The sequence below is a fragment of the Anabrus simplex genome, chromosome 2 (assembly GCF_040414725.1).
Source record: "Anabrus simplex isolate iqAnaSimp1 chromosome 2, ASM4041472v1, whole genome shotgun sequence".
Classification (NCBI taxonomy): Eukaryota; Metazoa; Arthropoda; class Insecta; order Orthoptera; family Tettigoniidae; genus Anabrus; species Anabrus simplex.
In genome coordinates this window covers 198,633,362-198,656,674 of record NC_090266.1, presented here as the reverse complement: position 1 = coordinate 198,656,674, position 23,313 = coordinate 198,633,362, and the positions used below count along the sequence as shown (strand labels likewise).

At 38.2% G+C, this 23,313-nt stretch overlaps 1 protein-coding gene across 1 annotated transcript in view; it reads left to right on the top strand.

The window, feature by feature from the left end:
* LOC136863482 (transcription initiation factor TFIID subunit 4) overlaps window positions 1-23,313 on the top strand; it is a 681,682-nt gene that overhangs the window by 2,050 nt on the left and 656,319 nt on the right. The window lies entirely within an intron of this gene.

Here is a 23,313-nt window from a genome sequence, read left to right as displayed (position 1 = left end):
CATTTGTAGTGCAGTGTTCATTTTATCATTCGTACAATACTGACTGAATAAAAATCAGTGAAAAATGTACTGTTGTTGAGGACAAGTGGATTCTGTTTGTGTCGTTTGTGTGTGCTTATGCGTGGGGGTTCTTAGTTCAAAGAGCAAAGGCAGAAGGGTGCACAATGGATCCTCAAATTAAGAAGAAATGTTCCATAGTAATAATTATGTCACTGATAATAATTACTCATCTCATTTGGCATTCGTGTACATAGTGCTGTGAGAATGTGAATTTTGCAAAATATAGAGCCACCTCTAACCTCTACGTTCTTTCATTAAGTCATTTCTGTTTTATGACAGTTCAAGCATACTCCTCCTTAAATAAATATTTAATTTTAAAACTTTCATCTTGGAGAAATAGTTCACTCAACCTGATAAAGTGTTTTATTTTATGAACGTTTCCAGCCTCCATAACCTTTAAATGTTCAGTCTTATATTTTAAAAAATCGTGGAGATCGTCGTTATTTTCTGTTCTTTCAGTGTGTGCTTAATGGATAAGTAGGATATTTCACCATAATTATATTACTGCATCTTGCAAAGGTGGGTGCAGTCAGTGGTTGAAAGGAAGTAGGATGAAAACCAGTGTGGTTTCAGACCACAGAGGGGCTGTCAGGATCAGATTTTCAGTTTGCGCCAGCTAATTGAAAAATGCTATGAGGGGAATAGGCAGTTCTGTTTATATTTCGTAGATGTAGAGAAAGCATATGACAAGGTACCGAGGGAAAAGATGCTTGCCATAAGGGATTAAGGGTAGATTATTAACCCTTTACTGCATGAATTATTTTTCGTTTTCATTTGGTGAAGAAAATTTCAAGCTTCAATGTTCAACTTACGTTCAGTGTTTTAGATTTACCAGCAATTCTTAACTGGGGCTAATAGCTTAACACTCGTATGTGATGTGGATTGCCATAACGGTGTATATATACGATTTTTCACGATTTTAATAATAATAGAGAAAAGTTTCGCCCAATGTGCAAATAAAATTTCTCATTTTCATCAAGACAGAATTTAGACAGTGACACTAATCTTTTCCTGCATGACATTGCTTGGTACCTGTCGCGGCTTTTCCCGCACAATTTGCATAAACCACTGTAATTCGTTTGGTTCATGGTAGTTGGCTCTGCTGCGTATCCGGTGGTGAAAGCCGTGAACAGCAAATCGTGTCATTACGTGTCTGAGTTCATATCCAGGCTTTTTCCATTCGCTGTTTAACATAGCGTCTGTAGAGTAGAACTCCAGCTATATTTCTTCCGTTTTTCTTTGAAGGTCTATGAGCAAATTCTGATATGCCGGTGTAGAGGGTAGTTGCTTTTGTAGGCCGAGATCTTCTATGAAAAAAGTTTCTGTTGCCAGCATATATACCAGGCGCGATCGGGTGTACTTTGATACACATAGATTTTTTTAAGAATTTGGCTTTCACTTTTTCTATAGGCCTATCTACTAGATTGCTTTTGGTAAGATGCTCCCAAATTAATGCCATGCCATATGTTATTACAGGGGTAATTTTCAATTTAAATATTTCCATTGCGGTTGCCAGTGAGATCTTTGGTAGATTTTCTACAGTAGTCATGGCTAAGGTTGCGGCTGTTATTCTTTCTTTAACATGCATCGTGAAAACAGTTCCATAAGTCTGCAAGGTGATCCCTAGATATTTAAAGTGTGGGACGATTGCTAGTGGCTCATTCTTGTACGTGATCTTGTCATCGGCTGCTAATCTGCGTCCTTTCCTGAACGTCATTGTCGCGGTTTTCTTTTCGTTAAGTTGCAGTTCATTTCTGGTGGCTCACTTTTCCAGTTGGTCCAGGCCTTCCTTGAAGTTTTGTTATGTCAGGTGGCATAGGAACCATGTCGTCGGCATAGGGCAGTATTTTGACGCCCGCTTTAATGTATTTGGTGACATCTGGTGTGGCTATATTGAACAATAGCGGTCTAAGTGGATCTCCTTGTAACACGCCACTTTTCTGTTCTAGTGGTCTGGATTGGTCGACACTGTCGTCTATCTGTACCAGGTTATGTCCAAGTATATTCCTAATAATTCTTGTGATGTAGTTTTCCCCTTTGTACCCTTCCAGCTTTTCTATTATCATGGACCTGCTTATGAGGTCAAATGCCTTGGTATAGTCCACGAAAGTCACATGGAGCCTCCTCTCGGATACCTCAGCGCTTCCTCAATTTCGTCCATAATCCATTTCACAGCGTGTATAGTCGATTTGCCCTTGGTGAACCCAAATTGTTCTGCAGGGATGAATTTCTCTATCATCTTGTACAAGCGGTTGTTCAGGAGACCCGTTAGGATTTTGAAGGCTGTGCATTCCAATGCTATGCCCCTGTATGCATTCGGATCTTCAATATCTCCTTTACCTTTATATAACAGCTTCAGCTTGGCTTCCCGCCTGATTGTTGGCACTGTACCTTGTATCAGGCATTCGTTAAAGATGTCCGTCCATAGATTTAAAAACTATGGCGCCGTGCTTTTCATATGTTCATAGTAAATCCCATCTGGTCCACATGCTTTATTGTTCTGGGTGTTCTTTATTGCTTTAACTATTTCTATTCAAGTGAAAGGTTCAAAATGCACTTCCTTATCATTTGTTGCCTTTGGTCGTGTTTTACGCTAATCTTTTAACATTCAAAGACCGAACATTACCGCCTACTGGCCATGGGTACGTATTGCAGGGCGCAAGTATACTTGCACGACCGTCGGTCAGTAATGTCTTTGAGGTTGAGCCAGAGGTACTCCTGAAGCCTGTGGTAATGTGATAGGGAAGGCCACTGTAAAATAAATGGTGGTTGGTATGCGTGGATGTTGACAGGGTGGAAGAATTGACTGTACAGTTGAAGGTGTGCCGTAAAATTACCTCTGTCCACAATATGTATCCATTTATGCAGGTGAAAAGTTATACGTTGCCTGAGGGCAACAGTATGCAGTAAAGGGTTAAAATCAATCAAAGGCATTTATGTTCACAATAGGGCTGCAGAGAGAATTAATGGTAGAATGAGTTCTTGGTACAGGGTACTTACAGGGGTTAGACAAGGCTGTAATCTTTCACCTTAGTTGTTCTAGTTTACATGGATCATCTGCTAAGTAAACTTGTGTCCTCATCCTGAGGTGGTGCAGCTCTTTTCAGGCACACCCCCATTGGAGGTGTGCTGCATGTACCATTCCAACCACATACCAGCCCTCCTGCCATTCTTAAATTCCTGACAGTACCGGGAATCGAACCCGGGCCCCCGAGGACGGCAGGGAGGGATTCAGTTAGGTGGAAATGTAGTAAGCAGTCTGGTCTATGCTGACAACTTGATCTTAATGGCAGATTGTGCGGTAGAAATTCAGTAAGACTTACATGTTGGAAATCTTAAGTGGAATACCTTGTGGAGGAGCGATGTGTTCACTGCGACAGTTAAGAACCCACCCGCCAGCCCCCAGAAATAATTTTGTTTTTATAACCTAATAGAAGTTATCACGCGCCATAGTCCATCGCCTAAGTACGTACCAGCATTTCCATTGGGTGAGACACTATGGGGTGTGATGTCACTCCTAGTAATGAAGTAAGTGAATTCCGTTACCAACCCGTGCACAGGAAATACACCACCAGACCAATGGCTTTGTCACTAACCTACCCTAACCAATTCAGACCAATGGAGGTGTCACGCGGGATACTAGAGGCCTAGGGCCGCTTCGCGGCTTCTAACCCCCTTTGCTTGATCCAGACCAATGGTCTAACCAATCCAGACCAATGGCTTGGTCACTAACCTACTGTAACGAGATTCGTAAATAAAAGTAGCGCCGCTGCACTAGGACTAGTTCTTTATTTGAACAGTTGGCAGCTCTGTCCACCGCACGATCAAGTCCTTTGCGAGAAGCGAGCGAGAGAGAAACAAATGACAGTGCAATCGCGCCTGGATGCGTGGCGCTGGAAAATGTAAGCTGTTCTGAACTTTTGCCGATTGTGCTGAAAGCCTGCAGTCTAATATCTTGGAACTTGAAAATAGGTGCAATGAGTATGGTATGAAAATTAGCCTCTCAAAGACTAAATTGATGTCAGTAGGTAGGATATTCAACAGAATTGAATGTCAGATTGGTGATACAAAGCTAGAACAGGTCAATAATTTCAAGTATTTAGGTTGTGTGTTCTCCCAGGATGGTAATATAGTAAGTGAGATTCGTAAAGCTAATGCAGTGAGCTTGCAGTTGCTATCAACAGTGTTCTGTAAGAAGGAAGTCAGCTCCTGGACGAAACTATCTTTACATCAGTCTGTTTTCAGACCAACTTTGTTTTACGGGAGCGAAAGCTGGATGGATTCAGGATATCTTGTTCATAAGTTAGAAGTAACAGACATGAATGTAGCGAGAATGATTGCTGCTACAAACCTGTGGGAACAATGGCAGGAGGGTACTTGGAATGAGGAGAGAGAGGCTAAGTTAGGAATGAACTTAATGGATGAAGCTGTACGCATAAACCGGCTTTGGTTTTGGGGGTATGTGACGCAAATGGAGGAGGATAGGTTATCTAGGAGAATAAGGGACTCTATTGTGGAGGGTAAGAGAAGTAGAGGGGGACCAAGACGACGATGGTTAGACTTAGTTTCTAAAGATTTAAAGATAAGATGTATAGAAGTAAACGAGGCCACAGTACTAGTTGCAAATAGAGGATTATGGCGATGTTCAGTAAATTCATAGAGGCTTGCAGACTGAACGCTTAAAGGAGTAACTATCTATAATAATGATGTTTGTATGTATGTTGTTGCAGACAGTAAATACCACTAGAATAAACTGATCACTTGTATCTTTTTTGTCACTCGCTGCTATACAACATTTATACAAGGGTCCTGGTCTGTATAAGCAATTCGGTGAATAACTATAACAGATGTATACACAAGAGGCTAATACGCGATATATATTAGTAACAAATTGCACATAAATGGTATGTAAACTGGTATAAAAATTATACTCCATTTATTAGTAAGACTGCTTGTGTTTAATTATTTTATTTTATTTTCTTTTTCTTTTTTATGTTGATGATCATACAACTGTGGCAGTGTGCTCTAGCATGTTGTGAGTGTGAATTTGTAATATGGTTATGTGATATTCTTATAAAAAATAATAATAGAAGCTTTGGTTGAAATGACGCAGACTGTCACATTTCTTGAAGGATTGGGAAGAGTGTGTGTAATATTTTATTGGACTCTAGTTCCAGTAAAGTGTTGTCTCGGTACCCTGCATTGTCGTATTATTCTTTCTCACCAGTTACATTTTCTTGGAGCTGGTATTTGTGGCAGGCCTATATTTAAAAAGGGCTTTTTTATTCCTCCGAGTAGGTTTTGAAAATATTTGGAGCATAAAGTTTGTGTTAGTCCTCGCAATTCACTGCTAAGTGATTTTTGTCTAACTTACTCGTAATATTAATCTTTTGAGGAACCATCTTGCTCATTTCAAGTCTTTATTACTTTCCACACAATGTTCCACAATAAAATGCAGTGTTTACATTTAAATATTTATTGAAAATTTAATTTTAAACAGTCTTCCAGTAAGTTAGGACATTAATCCTTTGAGCATAAGGTTAACAGCTGTCTCATACATTTTCAAAATATGAATTTCAGTCTTTGAAATACATGGAGTACGTTTATGAATACTTCTTAACATTGTTCAGAGTATGACAATCACCAGTCTGAAAAAACTCTTACAAGGGAACATCGGCAATGGTTAAGTCGCCAACTGCGATGAAACTTGGAAAACACATTGAAGTACACATAAAAAAGATGTCAGCATCAATTTTGGGTGCCGACATTAATTAGGGCGTTAACCAAGAGGCCTAAAAGTTGCAACATTTCAAGTTCCGCACAATCAGCAATGAATACCTGCTGGCCAATGCTAAGCTGGCACACTTCCCGCCTGGAGACACATCTCTGCACCTCTATCTCCTCCCCCTCCAACTGGTTCACCGTCACACGTTTCCCTTCTCCCCGCGCTTGCCGGCTGCTGCTGTTGAACGGGACCGGTGCTATACTTTGCTTCTTTTCGTACTATAATTATTGAAATCCTTGAAATAACATTCCGTTTCACACATAATGACAATAAATAACCTGAACTTATATACCTATATTTTATTCAAATTTTATATTTTCATTCCTGCTAATTCCAGTGAGTTGTCACTTCCGTGGGTACAACCCCGATTAAGCACCATCGGGTGTGGTCAAACGTGGGATGGGGTACCACGTCCGACCTACGCTTAAATTATTATTTACTTCTAAAATGCCTTAAAGCTGTCGGTAATGTCCTTTAGAGTGGACATACATGTGAAATTAAATTATATCACGCATCATTAAATAAATCACTCACCTTTAAACAACGTTAAATATAATTTTATTTAAAGAAATTACATGCCCGGGTAGAGGATCTCAATGAATGTAATGAGAATTCGGTACCTCGGGATATCAAAACCTGGTTACAGGTCCAGACCTTCTTTTTATGTCCCCGTCCATTTTGTGTACCCTATCAGTTGTGTCATAATGAAAGGAAATCGCGGACAACAAATATAAACTTCGAGTTTGAAACTACTGTTATTTTCCGTATTGCGTACTCTGGTATAAGGAATGTGTAGGTAGAATGTTTTTATTTGTGCTTGTACTGAATGATTTATTTATGTTTTGCAGTGACAGACACAACACATTTCAATTACAGCAATAGTTGTCGAATATAAATCAATTTATTGCACAGACAACTTTGATGTGAGTATGACATGGAATGTAGTAAAGTTTGACGTAATAAGAAAAGCCTTGAAAAATAAGAAAAATGTGCATTTATATATGCAGTAGATATACAGTAATCACAGGTAGACCTGTAGTCTTACTTTACCGGTACTTTTGCGTTATAGCTGACGAAGGTCTATGTATTCAGCAAGTACCAATATTAAAGTATCACACTACTATCTTCTGGGTAAAATGGCAGTTACATACATAAAAATTTAAATGGCTATTATACAAACTGGTACAACAACAAAAAAATTACAAGGCAACACAATAAATGACTCCATATACATTACATCAGGCAAACTCCCCGTTAGTAACTGATAGTAAACAAAAACAATCTTTGGTCTATTTGAAACATTAAAAAATAGTGAAAGAAAACTGAAATAAAACACAGTTAACAGCAGGCACCATACTTTTATCACGGGACATATGCTTTATAATAGTGGTGTTCCTCGTAGAAGTGTTTGACGCACAAGTCCTTTGTACACCAAGCACATTTGACAAAACCAGTATTCGGGCACAAAGAACATACCAAGCCAACACTGTCAAACGTCACAGTCACACAGTGGGCAATGCAAAGTGCCCGCTCTCAAGGGATCCACGACTTTAAAGCGTCCTCAGGCTGGTTGTACGACTTGAAAAACAAATTTGGAATCACATCCCGAAAAATTACTGTCGTGACAACAACGAAAAAACTTGATAGGGAACTGACGTTATGGTGGAAGCCGAGTGGCAAGTTTACCCAATGGACAAAACATTTTATTGTCAGATTCTTTCTCTGGTTACAATGCGCTTGTTCATGGCACGGAAGTAGAAGTTATGACGATTCCAGCCGGCGCTACAGTAGTTTGTCAGCCATTTGACGTGTACGGGTTTTGGATTTGGAAAACTTATACAAGCCAAATGTATTCCATGCTGCGACTTATGAATACTGGCATCGTGCTGCACCACCGTAACACCATCCTAAAGTTGCAATCACTGTTACATTTCCAGCTGACATCTCCTCAATTCAAAACGTGGAAGTACTCGTGGTACCGCAGTGGGTACCTTGATGATCATCCTGGACAATTTGAACACCCGGTAGTGTGTTTTCCAGGCAGAGAGGTATGCCTCGCTATGCAAATGACGGAATTTCTTTTGCACAGTTCAAATTTCAGATTTTTCCGTTCTCCACTCCTCCAGTAGTTGACTGCTCATGTTTTATACTGTAAGTCTGCGGTGTCCGTCGAATTGGCACTGTCTTGGCTTTGTCCCGATTCTGGCTTGCTATATTCAATATCCTATTCATTTTCCTCCGACTGATCAGACCTGAGGCATAGATATCAAGGATAATTTAATAAAAAACCACCTATTCAATACTTTCCAGTATTATAACTAATGAAATGAGGTTAGTGGACAATTTAATTTTGATTTTATTAATCAAACGGTTGACCATATCTATTTTAAACCCGTTGAGTTGAGCAAGATTCCTTATGTACTTCAGTTCAATTTTTAAATTGTTGGGAGAAAGAGGAATTTTTAAAGCTCTATAAATTAAATTATAGAAAGAGGCTTGTTTTTGGGACTTGGGGTGTAGGGATGAATTTATGATAGTTACGGGAGAGTGTGTAGGTTTCCTGTATATTCGAAAATCGAAGGTATTATGTCCGCGTGTAATAGTTAAGTCCAAAAAGTTTAATGAGTTCCTAACCTCATCCTCTTTAGTAAACTTAATATTGGGGTCAATTTTGTTTAGGGACTCCAAGATCTCGTCACTATTAGTGACATTTTTGTCGAAAATTATGAAGGTATCGTCTACAAATCTCAGCCATAAACATACGCCTTTTTTAAATGAGAGTTGTTACTTGTGATCAGACCTGTACGTCAAACTTGTAACGTCCTCCAAATAGAGACTGTCACCTTCAAGACAGTAACTTATAAGCTCTGAAAAACAAAATAAGAATAATTAAAACACATGTTGTTATGAGTATATTTATTGATAGAAACGACGGAGAACACAAATGTTCGTGTAAAAAAAAAAAAGAGTTACCGGTATCAGCATATCACCGAGCTCGATAGCTGCAGTCGCTTAAGTGCGGCCAGTATTCGGGAGACAGTAGGTTTGAACCCCACTGTCGGCAGCCCTGAAGATGGTTTTCCGTGGTTTCCCATTTTCACACCAGGCAAATGCTGGGGCTGTACCTTAATTAAGGCCACGGCCGCTTCCTTCCCACTCCTAGCCCTTTCCTGTCCCATCGTCGCCATAAGACCTATCTGTGTCAGTGCGACGTAAAGCAGCTAGCAAAGAAAAAAAAAAGGTATCAGCATATCAGACAATCCAGTGCTGAAAACAAAAACCTAAAATTTCACACGCAGCGCAAAAGACCATGCTTCAATCTACGTTATTTTGGCTTATGTCGCGCAGTGTGACATCACCCCGTGAGCGTCAAAACCTGTTTGAAAACTGCTTTTAACACTCACCCTCAATCGCGTCTTAAAGCTGCAGCTCCCAAAAGTCAGCGGACCTTCTTCACCGTTACTTCCGTGATTTGCTTGAATATGATAAATAATTTTTGACATGCTCAACGACATTGCTGTTAAGGAATCGTTGCAAACGTTTTTATAAACATTTTAGAAAATCTAAACTGACTAATACAATGTGGAAATTACAAAGGAGAGCTACGCGGAAGGCTGATATAGTAAGCAAAATGTAGCACCAGTTCTGTTCGACAGCTAAACAGACGGGCAGGCGCAGGGAGAAGGGAAACGTGCCACGGCGAACCAGAAGGAGGGGAGGATGTGCAGAGGTGTGGCACAAGGCAGACAGTGTGCCGGCTAAGCATTGGCTAGCAGGTATTCATCACTGTTCGCGCGGAACTTGAAATATCGCAACTTTTAGGCCCCTTAGTTAATGCCCTAATGAATGTCGGCACCCAAAATTGATGCCGACATCTTTTTAATGTGTACCTCAATGTGTTCTCCAAGTTTCATAGCGATTGGCGACTTAACCATTGCCGATGTTCCCTTGTTAGATTGCATGTTACGTCAGTCTTCTGACCAGACTTTTGTAATTTTTGTGTCAAGTGAAACGAGACCATAATATAGTGACAATAATTTGATTGTTAAATGCCTTATAATGTGATTTATAGTATAAAATGCTTTTCGTGCCACAATATTGAACAAAACATTTCTCAGTGAAGAAAGGTTCAGTGGAAGAGTAGGTTGTGTGAGCCATAGAGGGACGTTTTATTCAGTGACAAGCCATATAGCTACAGTTGGTAGGGTGGTTGGAACTCTTTGCCCGGGCTTGCAGGAATCAGTCGCAGCACAGTTAGTTGGCACTTCAGAGTGTTTCATTACAAAATTCATGCAAATTGAAATCTTTTCAGAGCCAAAGTGTTCAGTTTGTCTTAATACTGATAGTTGTTGAAAGAATGTCAAGCAAATAGAATATTTCAAATACATGAGAGTGTATTTCTTTTGCTGCTGATCACCTACTGTATTCTGGGCTCAGGCACTACTGAATTGTGTCTAGTTGGCATGTTTCATTCCTGTAAGCAACCACATTCATTACAGTACTTTTCATGAAGCAGGAGTTAATAATAATGTTATTCGTTTTATGCCCCACTAACTACTCTTTTACGGTTTTCGGAGACGCCAAGCAGGAGTTCAGTTTACCTGGAAGCACCTCTCACACTTCATGTAATATTAGCTAAACAGTGCCTGTGCTTATTTGAAGCTATTTTTTGTAGTGTTGTAATGCAGTTTGTAAAGTAATGTACCCAAAGTATAGATATTGCCGTGGGAAGAACTTTCATTATTTTAAAGAATAATGTAACTCTTCTTATTTTGATGGCAAATATTGTGTATATTTTTGAAGCTGATTCAACATAGTGTAATATGACATTTGTACAAAGTTAGCTTTTTAAATAACTCGTGAAACTTTGTATTAGAAACAATGTGTATTTAGAATGGAGAATTTTGTTTATGAAAGATTTATTACTGAGCAGGCCTACTGTTTTGTCAGTTGCAGATATCATCTGGTTTATTACTAGGTTTACTAAGTTATAAGCAGGAATTGTACACTGTGCATGTATACATGTTTGATGGTACATTGTTTCAGAAGGCATAAATATAAAAGACGTTTAATGAGGCATTATTCTCAGAATGGAATTCACTAATGATAATACTATATTAAGGGACATTGGGATGAAAATGTCTAATTCCTGTAAATATTAAGGTACAATGCAGGGTCAGTTGTACAGAGGGTATTTCAAATTCATGTTTCATAATTATCTGATGAAAAATGCATAATTGCATATGCAGGATGATGTTCTGTGTGGAACGAACAGAAAGGGGTGTTTAAATGGCTGTGCGGCAGGCATTTAAATTTCTCACTGCACCTTTAACAATGGCAGAACATGGAAAATCATACCTCTAATTCATCCATAATGGTAAACTGTCAGAATCAGAATATTCAATAAAATATGCCTAAAACTCAGTCCCCGTGCACCTTAAGTAAACTCACTGTTTAAAGTTTTGACATTTACAAATTTAGGGTTCAAAGCATATCCCTTCCCTGTGTGAAACCTCAAGTAACAATGAATTTGATACATTTGACATAGAACTAGAAAGCGTTGTACAAATGGTTTTCCGCAAAGGAGGGAGAATAGTGGCAAATGACAGGATGACAAGCAGTGAAGCAGTCCTGGAAGTTGTGAATTCATTCAAATACTTGGGGATTGAGTTCCAGCCCTCTTCTACTTCTTTTAGAATTCATCTAAGAGAAAGGTCATTGGCAGCCATCAGAAATATATTTGATCTGAAGGAATCCACTAAACTGTTTCTAAATGCAGCCATGACGCTATTCTATGCAAAGGTCCTACCAGCTCTGACATACGGTTTGGAGCTAATTTGGGAACATCTGTCTGTATCTGACCTTAGAGTTATTGAGAATGTCTAGGCTAGATTCTTGAAAATAATTTTAGGGATTTCCAAAATGTCACCATCAAGACTTGCTTATGAGCTAGCCAGAGAAACCTTTCTTATGGAAGACATAATAAGAATGAGACTACAATTACCGGTACCTTCCACATGACAAGAACGAACTACTTCAAATTAGACTAAGAAAACAAGTGAAAATTGACTTGGAATTCTACAGGACGGATGCTATCATTAATCGAAGCTGGACTGGACTCTGAACAGACTGGCCATACATGGTTGCCATCACAAACTGTGCTTACGACCTGGTTTTCATGACCCATCTATGCAGTGCGTGTGTGTTAGGTAACAGATGATGTGATCAGTACCATTTTAGTGAGTGCTGCAAAGTACAATTTCCTTATTGGGTTACTCTGAAATGTAATGCACATTTGTATGCAATTTCTTATTATTATTATTGTAGTTTAATAATATGTCATTTAGAGGCTACTGTCTGTCTGCTATTATGCACAAAATTGATTATTAGTTATATCAAAGGCATTTTTTTCTGATATTGTAGGTCTATACATCATATGATGATGAAACATGTCCATGGGTGCAAATCACACTTTGTAGAATAGTTGTAGCTTTGTTAGTTTAAACACAGCTTCTTTTATTTAAATTTAACACACTCCTACATCCTTTGGTAAAACATCGGTAAAACTTAACTAATGGTAGTGGAACGGAGAGGTTAGAAATCTCACGTGGCACGGCTAGCACGCTGATGTAACACGCTACACAAGGCTGCCATCTCAGGAGTGGCTGGTGACAAAACCATTGATCTGGTTTGGTTAGATTATTGGTTAGTTACAAGAATGTTGGTCTGGATTGATTAGACCACAGGCGAGTGACAAGACCATTGGTCTGGAGGTAAGCAAAAGGGGTGTATAAGGGTGAAAGCCACGAAGCTGGTGATCAGAACACTCGCTGCGCTGGAAGATATATAATGCGTTCGCTGCTAATAGAAATTTGACTGGGGCCTGTTTCCTAATAACTACTAGGTCACAAAACATATGAATGGGGAAATGTTCCTCCCCAAGAATGTACCTTTCGTGACCGATTGCTTGAACTTGCAGGCACGTTTCTGGCACACAAATATTATTTATTTCCCCACACTCTTAACTTCCAGATCTCCACGATGATTCAATCGCTTAACTAACCTGTGACTGACTTTTGAATTTTGCTTGCGTACTGTACTTAATATTAATACTTAATACAAAGGGCACTAGGAAAGTTTTGCAATACGCAAAAACTGTTGGCTGGACACCCTTGTTATGGTGAGGGGTGAAAACCGGTCTAGAAGACAGCAAGGCGCGACCTTCACACAAGTTGTTACCAAGCAGTGGGATTGAAAGCAAGTTAAGATATCACTGTGGTCTAAAGGTGAATATCACATAATTATCCGCTACAATTTTGCTCGTGGATTAACTGTTGACAAGTGCCTGGAGGAAATAACTCCTGTTGGGGGAAAGACTGTCCACATTGGATAACAATTTTCCGCTGGTACAAAGAGTTCCAGAGAGGAAATTTTGGGGTTGAAAACGATCCTCATTCTGGGCGACCGTCTGAATCAGTGACTGAAGAAAACATTGAAGCTGTGAGGAAAATGTTGCAGCAAGAGAGGCGGTTGACATATCGGCAGGTAGAAGAGACCCTCCATATCCCTCCACCAACTGTTCAATTCAGTTCCACACGACCATCTCCATGTTAGAAAGGTTTGTTCCCTTTGGTTGCCCCATTCACTTTCAGAGGAACAAAGGGCACATCGAGTGAAATGGTGCCGAAAAATGCTAAAACAGTTGGAAAATGGGACTTTGTGTAACGTCAATAGCATCGCTACAGGTGACGAAACTTGGCTTAATTATTACGATGTCCCAGCAAAATCCCAGAACAAGGTGTGGCTGTTTGAAGATGAGGGTACTCCTGTGGCTGTGCGAAAGTCAAGATCAGTGAAGAAAAGGATGATTGCAGTATTCTTCCCTAAACGGGGCATCCCGACTCTGGTTGTGCTAGAAACACAAAGGACAGTTACTGCGAAGTGGTACAGTGAGACTTGTCTGCCTCAGATCATCCAGGCTCTCAAGCAGCTCCGTCCAAGGTCACGGCTCAACACTTGGCTCTTGCATCACGACAGTGCTCCAGCACATCGTGCTAATGTAACAATGGATTTTCTTCCGAGATCAGGGTTGACTGCGCTTGATCACCCTCCATACAGTCCTGATCTTGCCCCATGTAACTTCGCACCCTTCTCAGAAATGAAGATGAAGCTGAAAGGGTGGCGTTTTGCATCCGGCGAGGAACTTCTTGCAGCATAGGATCAAGAGTGTGAAAATGTAACCGAAGTAAAGTGGCAGAGTTGGTTCAGTGACTGGTTTCAACGTATGGAGAAGTGTATTGAGTGTGGTGGAAATTATTTTGAAAAAGTCTAAATCGTTCACTCACATTGCAAAACTTTCCTAGTGCCCTTTATATAATATTAACTAACAGTTGCTATGCGCTTGCAACATATTCATAGTTAGAAAGGAATATTGGATTACACCTTTGCTACGATGAAACTGTCAGATCTGATCGAAGTTGTCAGATAAATCAACAATACAAATGTTACAGACCCTATGTTGACAATGAATAATTACCTGTCTAATATCAAGTAAGTGGAAGAATTTCATGCTGAACATTTAAAAAAAGGAAAAGAACAAAAGACAGGGAATCTGCCAGCTGGACAATGGACCTAATGCAGACCAGTGGTGACTAATTAATATGAATGTGCTCATAAAAAAAGCTATAATTAATTTATTAATGCGCACTATTTGTACAGAATAAAATTACAAGTACACATCCCTATTAATTAAATAAATATATATTGTGCAAAAGATGAGATGCACTTCAGTTCGTGCATTAATCTGTGATAGGTTTTTCTCGATTCATACTCGTAAGAACGTGGTAACGTTCACAAATTCTGTCACACAGTTCACAGGCACAAATCAAGTTTGGATTGTGGTATAATTCTGTAATAAAGGTTATATGCTGTATGCAGATGTCGAGGCTTCCTCCAAATGCTTTTAGAAGTTGTGGTAGCAATTTACTAAGAGAGGTGCATGTTTGGGAAACAGAAAGTCATGCAAAAATGATGTGAAACGATACCTTAAGAAGCAGAGGGGAGATATCTTTTCTATATGCTTGGCAGGGACCTACGAACCTGTCCATCATAGTATTCTTACTTATATAGAAAAATTAAAATGGAGACAATGTTAATCTGTAAAATGCGACCATTTTCTGGGTTCCTATTGGCTCGAGATCAGTTTGCTCTTGTCTGATAGAGCTCTCATAATGCATGGCCAATGACTGCCACATTCCATGAAAATACTGAAACTGCTAAGTCTGAAAGTGATGTGACTTGGTGTTTTCTGCGTGTAACTGTAGTACAGTATTAGACTTAATACTTGCACCCACTTGATTATTGTATTGTCTGTTGTAGAACACATTCTATGCTTGGTTCCTTTTTCCTCCCGGCTTGCTTAATCGTGACAGCTTCATTTTCTGTCAATAAAAATAAAGTTTTGGTTTTCAAACATGAAATTCTGCAACACTCCATGTAAATACAGTAAAACCTGTTTTCAGCGGAATCAAACAGGGCTCGCAAATTTTTCTGTTAAAGATAAATTTCTGGTTAACGGAGGTAGGCCTATGCTAAAATAATTAAACCTTGAAAGTGCGTATAATGGACATACTGGGAAGAAATAAAATGGTGTACATACAGTACCTTATGCAGTGTTGTATTTACATATTTCTGCTACGAATTAATACAGTAAAGGCAGAACTTAAAATGAACAGAAAGAAAATCCCTGTACACACAATTCATTAATTTTTTCCAACAGTCAAGGAGTGTTTTCTGCACACATTGCTGCTTAACTGTTCGACTTTCCACAAACACTTTAGCCTGAGAAATCACACCAAACATATCCGAATCATTTCACCATAGAGCAAATTGATGTAGTTCATTTAAACTCTTGATAGCATCTTGATAATTCTCAGTGGCGGCTCGTGGATATCAGCAGTGGGGGGCGCACCTTAGTTTCATAATTCCACAAAATATCTCAAGTTCTTCAAAACATGTTGTCAAGGTACACACTTCGAACACTATACGGTGCAATGCATATGCAATTGTTTTGATTATGATGATGTTGATTATTATTATTATTATTATTATTATTATTATTATTATTATTATTATTATTATTATTATTCTTTCGAATGGGCCACCAGAGGACCACGTGCCAATTTCAATTCCTTCTTCTTTGTTCTTTCCTTTTCTTCCAGTACGCTTTCATCTGTTCACTATGTTTCTTCTTTCTGTCTTCAGACCACTTTGAACCAGTCTTTTTTACTTTCCTACCTTGGAATCCTTCTATTTTCAATACTTTTTGCCGAAAGCCTTCTCTATTATTTTTTTCTTCTGTTATATTGTTTTTTTCTAAATCCTTTCTTACTTCATTGACCCAGCTTGTCGTTGATTTCTTACCCCACAAATATCTGAAAATCTTACTGGATAATCTACTATCTTGTATTCGATATAAATGTCCTAAAAACATAAGTCTCCTTTTCCTCATTACATCTGATATATTTTCTATTTTTTGATATATTTCAGCATTACTTCGTAATTTCCAACCTTCTACTGTGTTTTGTGGGCCTAATATTTTCCTCATGATTCGCCTTTCTAGTATTTCTAGCTTATCTAAATTATAGTTTAATGCCAGACATTCGCTTGCATATAGGCATTCTGGCTTCTCTACTGTGTTGTAATGCCTTATTTTTGCATTTTTGGATATGCATCTTTTATTGTAGATATCTTTGGTGACTCCATTATTATTATTATTTTTATTATTATTATTATTATTATTATTATTATTATTATTATTATTATTATTATTATTATTATTATTATTATTATTATTATTATTATTATTATTATTATTATATGCCTTTACTGGCAGGACCTAGTGTTTACAGTGCACTATGTCTTCTGGTGTGGGCTAGAGCAATTTTGTTACTTTCATTGATCTGTCTCTGTCTAATCCTTGGCTTTGACAATATGAAAGTGACTGAGCTATGAGCGATGCTAGTAATTCCATTCCTTCTGCAGTCAGTCCCTGCTAAGAATGGTGTGAAAATGTTGCTCATAGGGTCGGTTGGTGTGTGCATTTCAGTGGGCTTGGCAGACTGATATGTAACAGCAACTTCTGGCTCAGTGAGGAAAGGAACGGGAAACTACCTCACTCCTCATTTCCCTAGTATGCCTCTTCAGTGATGCCTAGGCCATCTATGACAGCTGATGGCAGAGCTGTTGAGGATCCAACCAGCCTTAGGGCTGAAGACTGAACATACATACAGATATATTATTATTATTATTATTCATTATTATTATTATTCATTTATTCATAATAATAATAATAATAATAATAATAATAATATTTGCCTGTTCTTGTCCACCATAGAGTTATGTTTACGAATAGTTTCGTTGTAGTGATCACTTACACAAGACACGACATTGACTTCACCAAGCATTTCAAAGTCCATGGTACTATTATCTCCTTTCCTAGAACGGGAGAATAGCAGGTTAGGAAAGCAGTAAAAGGTTTCTGAGATATCACTTTCACATATCCGCGATTTCTTGTTACGTCAGGAGAACTAATTTGTCTTTGGAAAGCCCTATTTTCATTTTTCTTTGTCTCCGTTTTTTTCAACGAGAAGTCTGGTGTTGGCCTAAAACACTCCTTCAGTTCGATTTTCTTCTCGATGGAAAGAGAAGAAAACGTTAGTTCTTTAATATGTTCGACGGTAATCATACTGTATGAAGTGCATACATAACACTACGCCTACATATAAATCACAACCTTTCTCGCAATTTCACCTTGTCACAGTCACCTCACGAGATCATTCATCAACACAAAGTTAAACATCGCGCTCTCCAGTGAGTATGGCCAACATGAGTCAAGTGCGAGGAGCCAGTAGTTACAGTCGTTACTCGTTTCGTTAGTTAATAATCCTAAAAATTACAAGACAATTTTAAATGTATACCGGCACATTTAACTCAGGTAAGTGCCTCAGTAAAATAGTTCCTAGTTTTAGGAGAGAAATGGCATAAACTGACCCCTGTTAAATAGAAATCAGATCACCAATGTTTCGGGTAGGTTGGATGCAACGATGGGCCGCGGCAGAAACGCGCCGGAATCTCCGTAGAACAGCACATCTCTACTGCGCCTCTGATTGGCTCCCTCAAGGCCAGTCAAGCGAGACTCTGGAGTATTTGGTCCGCTGTGAGAGAGCGCCCTCCTGCGTAGGGCCAGCAGCGCATCGCGCCGCAGCACAGTACAACTCGTGCCCTTGATAATAATCTTATAGTAAAATATTTCCCTTGTTAACATTTAAGATTAAAATTCCCGAATTTAATGGAACCCCGTGGGGGGCGCGCGCCTTAGCGCCTCCCAAACGAGCCGCCACTGATAATTCTTTAACCTACACTCTCCTTCCAACTCAGTGCCATATTCCTTTTCTTCCTCCACTCACTTTTCTCCTTCCCGATTTTCTGTAAAATTCTTAATTAAGCCATCTATATTTATTGTATGTGTTTCGGTTTGCACATCATTGTATATGTTTACGTAGTCTTCAGCATTGTAACTAAAAGTAGCTTCATTAACGTAGTGTTGTAACTCTTAATGTTCATCCTCATTTTCCTCACTATCAAAAACTTTTCTAATTCGAAACCCTGCCTTTAAGAAACACTTTGTCAGTGTTTCTGGTATCGTAATCTATAATCTTCATTTCCGTATTGACGAATTACACAATTAGAAATAGGAAAGGATTTCCACGTATCAATACTTGTTTATTGCACTTATTATGCTACAGGACCGGTTTCGACCCTTTACATAAGGTCATCTTCAGCTGAACCATGCATACATATCTATGTGATGAAGCTATGATTAAGATTGTATTGTCAAAGGAATGCCATACGATAATAAACATAACTGAACCATATCAGTGGAATTCATATTGGCGATAATGCACTTTAACATTCTGAATGATGCCGTGGTCCATTGGTTGAGTAACACTAGTGGTGTTTGGAGGGAACCAAGTAAGTCGTATAGAAAAGTTCAATGTGGGGATGACATGTTGCGTTATCAAAAAAAAGCAAAGCATATTGGTTTTGCCTTTTCATTCTTCCATTAAATGCCGTTAACCATTCTTCCATGATCTGTGATGTCATCCACGCCTTTCTGTTGAATCTCCAGTCAAGGAGTAACAGCCGTACTGATCACTAGGCATTTCTCCACATAAAAAACAGTCTTTCTATGGACAGTTTTCCTTCCGAGCACTTCTCACCTTTCAGTCAGACAAAACTATTTATTCAGTAACGTATGGAAAAATCGTCCTGTCTTGTCCTAGTGTGCTATGTTTTCAGTTTTGTGTCCTTCAGTTAAGGAAGATAGTTTAGAAATCTATTCAGTGATGGACTCACTATTGATGTCGCTAGATTCACCGCAAAGTTCTTTAAAAACGATCTGATGTCTTTTGCTTACACTATTTCATTAATATCTTGGTTTTCAGTTTTGTTACGTTCTCTCTTTATTTTTTCCATTAGCACAGTTTTTCCATTGCTTCACCATTTCTGTTTCCTTCTTTAAAATCTCTCAAACTTCAGTTTTAACTACGCTGAACATCTTCACAATCTGTGCTACACTCGAATTAGATCATTCACTAGCATGAATCACTTTTACTCCCGTGTTAAGGTCAAACAAAACTCGTGCTTTCAAAGCCATAATGAATACTGCTGAACCATATCAGTAATGCAAGTTTAGAAGTACTCAGTTAAAAGCTATATTCTAAGCTGATTGACGGGAGCCGAGACAAAGACAGGCATTTGTTGGTTTGACTGGGAAAGGCTTGAAACACAGTAAACAGGCAAATAGGCATACACTTTAACGTGTAAGTTGGAGAACAAAAGAACGAAGAGCTGTTTGCTCATTCCTTGTTAGCTACAGCATCTAATGTTACAGCAGACAGGGTAGACTTTCACAGGGTGCCTGAAAATTTTGTGAACACTGCATTCCAGAACATGGAAATTTTTCGCTAAAATATGTATTTTGATTTCCGTCGTCTGCGTAACACAGTTTCGGTGTAATGAGGGAATTTAACAAGTTTTTCACCCTTAAATTCACAGGATCATCAAATATTTCTGTTTAAGACCAGATTCCATTTAACATACTCAAGGATCTGTTAAAGGCAGGTTTTACTGTAATATGCAAGACAAATGTGAAGTGGACAGTGCATACCATCTACTATCATTACACTGCCTAGTGGACAAGTTTGGTGTAATACAATCTTATTGCTGTGAAGAGAGGGCATAAGAGACAACGGTGTAAAAATTTCATACATTATACTATATGGATTGTAGCCACAAAATGACACTACTACTTTTATTTTCTGTCTGAATTGTCAAACATGTTGTTATAATCTAGATTTCCACCTTCTGCATAAACACTATCCAAACAAAACATACTCCATTTTTATTATATTCATCGTGAAATCTGCGCCATTGCTCGTGAAGATACGTAGAAGCGTACAATTTTTCTCAGATTTTCATTCGTAGGAAAGATGTTATTGTTACTTGAACCAAGTTTCTTTTCTTGAATAGCCACTGTGTAGCTCATTTGATTTCTGGCCCATGTGTTAGCCTTGAAGACAGCTAAAATTTGGAGTAAGAAGTCAGCTTGTAAGTTTCACCAGGAGGAAAAGTCCCTCACATTTATTACTGTGTTGATGGGGCAAAAGTACCTCACAAGGACTACTATAAGTACTTTGGTGTTCCTAAAAGGAAAGATCTTCATTGGGGTAATAACATTAACAAGGTTGTAAATAAAGGTTACAGATCTCTTCATATGGTTATGAGGGTATTTAGGTGTTGTAGTAAGGATGTAAAGGAGAGGATGTGTAAGTCTCTGGTAAGACCCCCAACTATAGCAAGGTTCCAGTGTATGGGACCCACACCAGGATTACTTGATACGCTAACTGAAAAAGATTGAAAGGAGAGCTGCACGATTTGTTGCGAGTGATTTTCGAGAAAAGGATAGGGTTACAAAAATGTTGCAGACTTTGGGCTGGGAAGACTTGGGAGTAAGGAGATGAGCTGCTCAATTAAGTGGTATGTAATACAGCCTCGAAAAACACTAGAAAAGTTCTATGTCTGCCTTGTCAATACTATAAAATGTTGTTTCATCTATATTAATAAAATGCTGTACATTTTTAGAGAATCTTACTTATTCTTTTCATCAGCGACAAAACCTTCCACCAAATAATATGCACACTTGATAGCTAACCTTCTCACAATATAGCCAAAACAGGTTATAATTAAAATACAAGAAATGAAGTATTTGAGATACATTACTCTAAATAAGTTATAATAAAAATAGAAGACTTGTCATATAAATAAAATTTTAAAATTATCTAAAAGCCAAAAACATTTACATAAAATAAGCATCTCTTCTTAAAATTCTAACAATGTGACTAAAGACAAAGGGTGCGTCTACAATTTAAAAGGTTTATTTCAGATCATCCTGTTTGAAACTTTCTCCAAATGGCTAATCTCTTTCTGGTTGGGTGTGATTTAGCTTTCTTTTACATGATGTGGCTGCTTTTGAACATATCAAATTGTAAATACGTGCAGCCGACCTTGACTCGTGATTTGATACCTTTCAGAAACATCCAAACAAGTTTTTATAACTTCTTCCTTGTGTCTGTGTGGCTATATCAGACAATGTATCAACAATTCATGTGGACAAATATTAACTTATAGGAAGAGGAATTAGGGATTACAATCATTTATCAAGGGATAACTTATGTTCAATAAATTTCAAAGATATGTTATGTTCAATAAATTTCAAAGTTCTTTGAAATCATTTAAGAAAAGACTAGGTAAACAGTTGCTAGGAAATCTACCACCTGGGTGGTAGCTGTAAATGGAGATCATTGATGATTGATTGGAGACCCATGTCAGATCTCTAAAGGGAAAGTAAACACACTGCTATTGCTATTTTCTTGAATGTTATACTAGGGTATTGTCCCATTCTATAGGAAGATCATTCTCCTGTTATGCATTCTGGTAGGTCAGTGGTTTTCTAGTGGGGGAGTGACTGGTTTTTTTAACAATATCTTTCATTACAAGATACTAGAATATTAGATATTGAATTTTATTGCTCCATCTAATGATGTAATTATGTTTTGTATTGAACTAGGAGGATGCATTTAATTTTTCCTTTGTAAAGTGAAAACATTTTTCATAATAATTACAGGAAATATTTTTGTTAAAAATTGCGTTGAAAGTTAAATAATAATATTATTTATTATTATTGAATTTCCCATACAGAAAAGAACCCTATTTTTACATATATTAGGGTTATAGATGAACAAATCAAAATATACATTATTTACACACACAGAGTAGACTATTATCATGAAAGCTTCCTGAAGATGTGATGAATGAATGTGTGAAAATGAGAACACCGCCACTGTCTTTTAAATTTAGAGTACTGAGGTTTAGCCAGTTCATTATTGCACGAGTTTAAATGGCATTCTATAGTAAATCTTGCTCTTCCAAAAACAGGACAGTCAAATAGATGATGATGCAGTGGCCAGATAGGAACTGAGTAAGCACAAAGTTCGATATACGATTTTTACACTGGAGTCGCTGCTGGATTTAAGGAAAAAAATAATTCTCTTGTAACGGATCCTTTCGAAGTAGCGGTCCAGACATCATTCCACTGAGAAGTAGTATATTTTTCAGTCTTCAAGAAACATATTGGAGCTTTTTTGTACAAAACTTCCAATGTAGATTTTGCAGCTTGTTTTGGTTCAAAATGTGCCTTTTCATTTCCGGTATACCCTGTGTGTCCATGAACCCAGGACAGACTAATGTGGATACTTTGTTGAGTGAATGCCCTTATATCAGCAACTATCTGGTTCATATTGTACCTGTTGTTTATTGCATTAAGTGCAGACTGTGAATCACTGTACAGCTTTGCGTTTTTATTGTTATCTTTACACCACTGTAGTGCTGATTTTATGGCCTACAGTTCAACTTCAAAAATTGAACAATATGAGGAGAGCTTGTATTGTGCTGAAAATATTTCAATGTCGTTTTCACATACAATGAAAGCACATGAAACCTGGTCAGAATCATTACCAGGTATTTGGGAACTGTCTGTGTAGATTATGGAGTTGTGATAGCTTGAGCAACAGTTGTAATATACATACATTTGATTACATACAATATCTTCCTGAGTATAAACGTTCTGTTTAAAACTTAATTCACATTTAATGCGTAACACTTTTTTAAAATGTTGAATGTTGAGTTGTATGTATTATTTCATTTTTGCTCTAAGAATGGTTCATGGTGTGGGTTACTGTAGTCACGCCCTAGTTCGCGAACCATCGGCAGCGGTTGAGTGGCCTAGAAAGTGGTCCTGAGAGTCGGGATAACAGCTGCTATGGAATGGGAGTGGGCATCTCGGACGT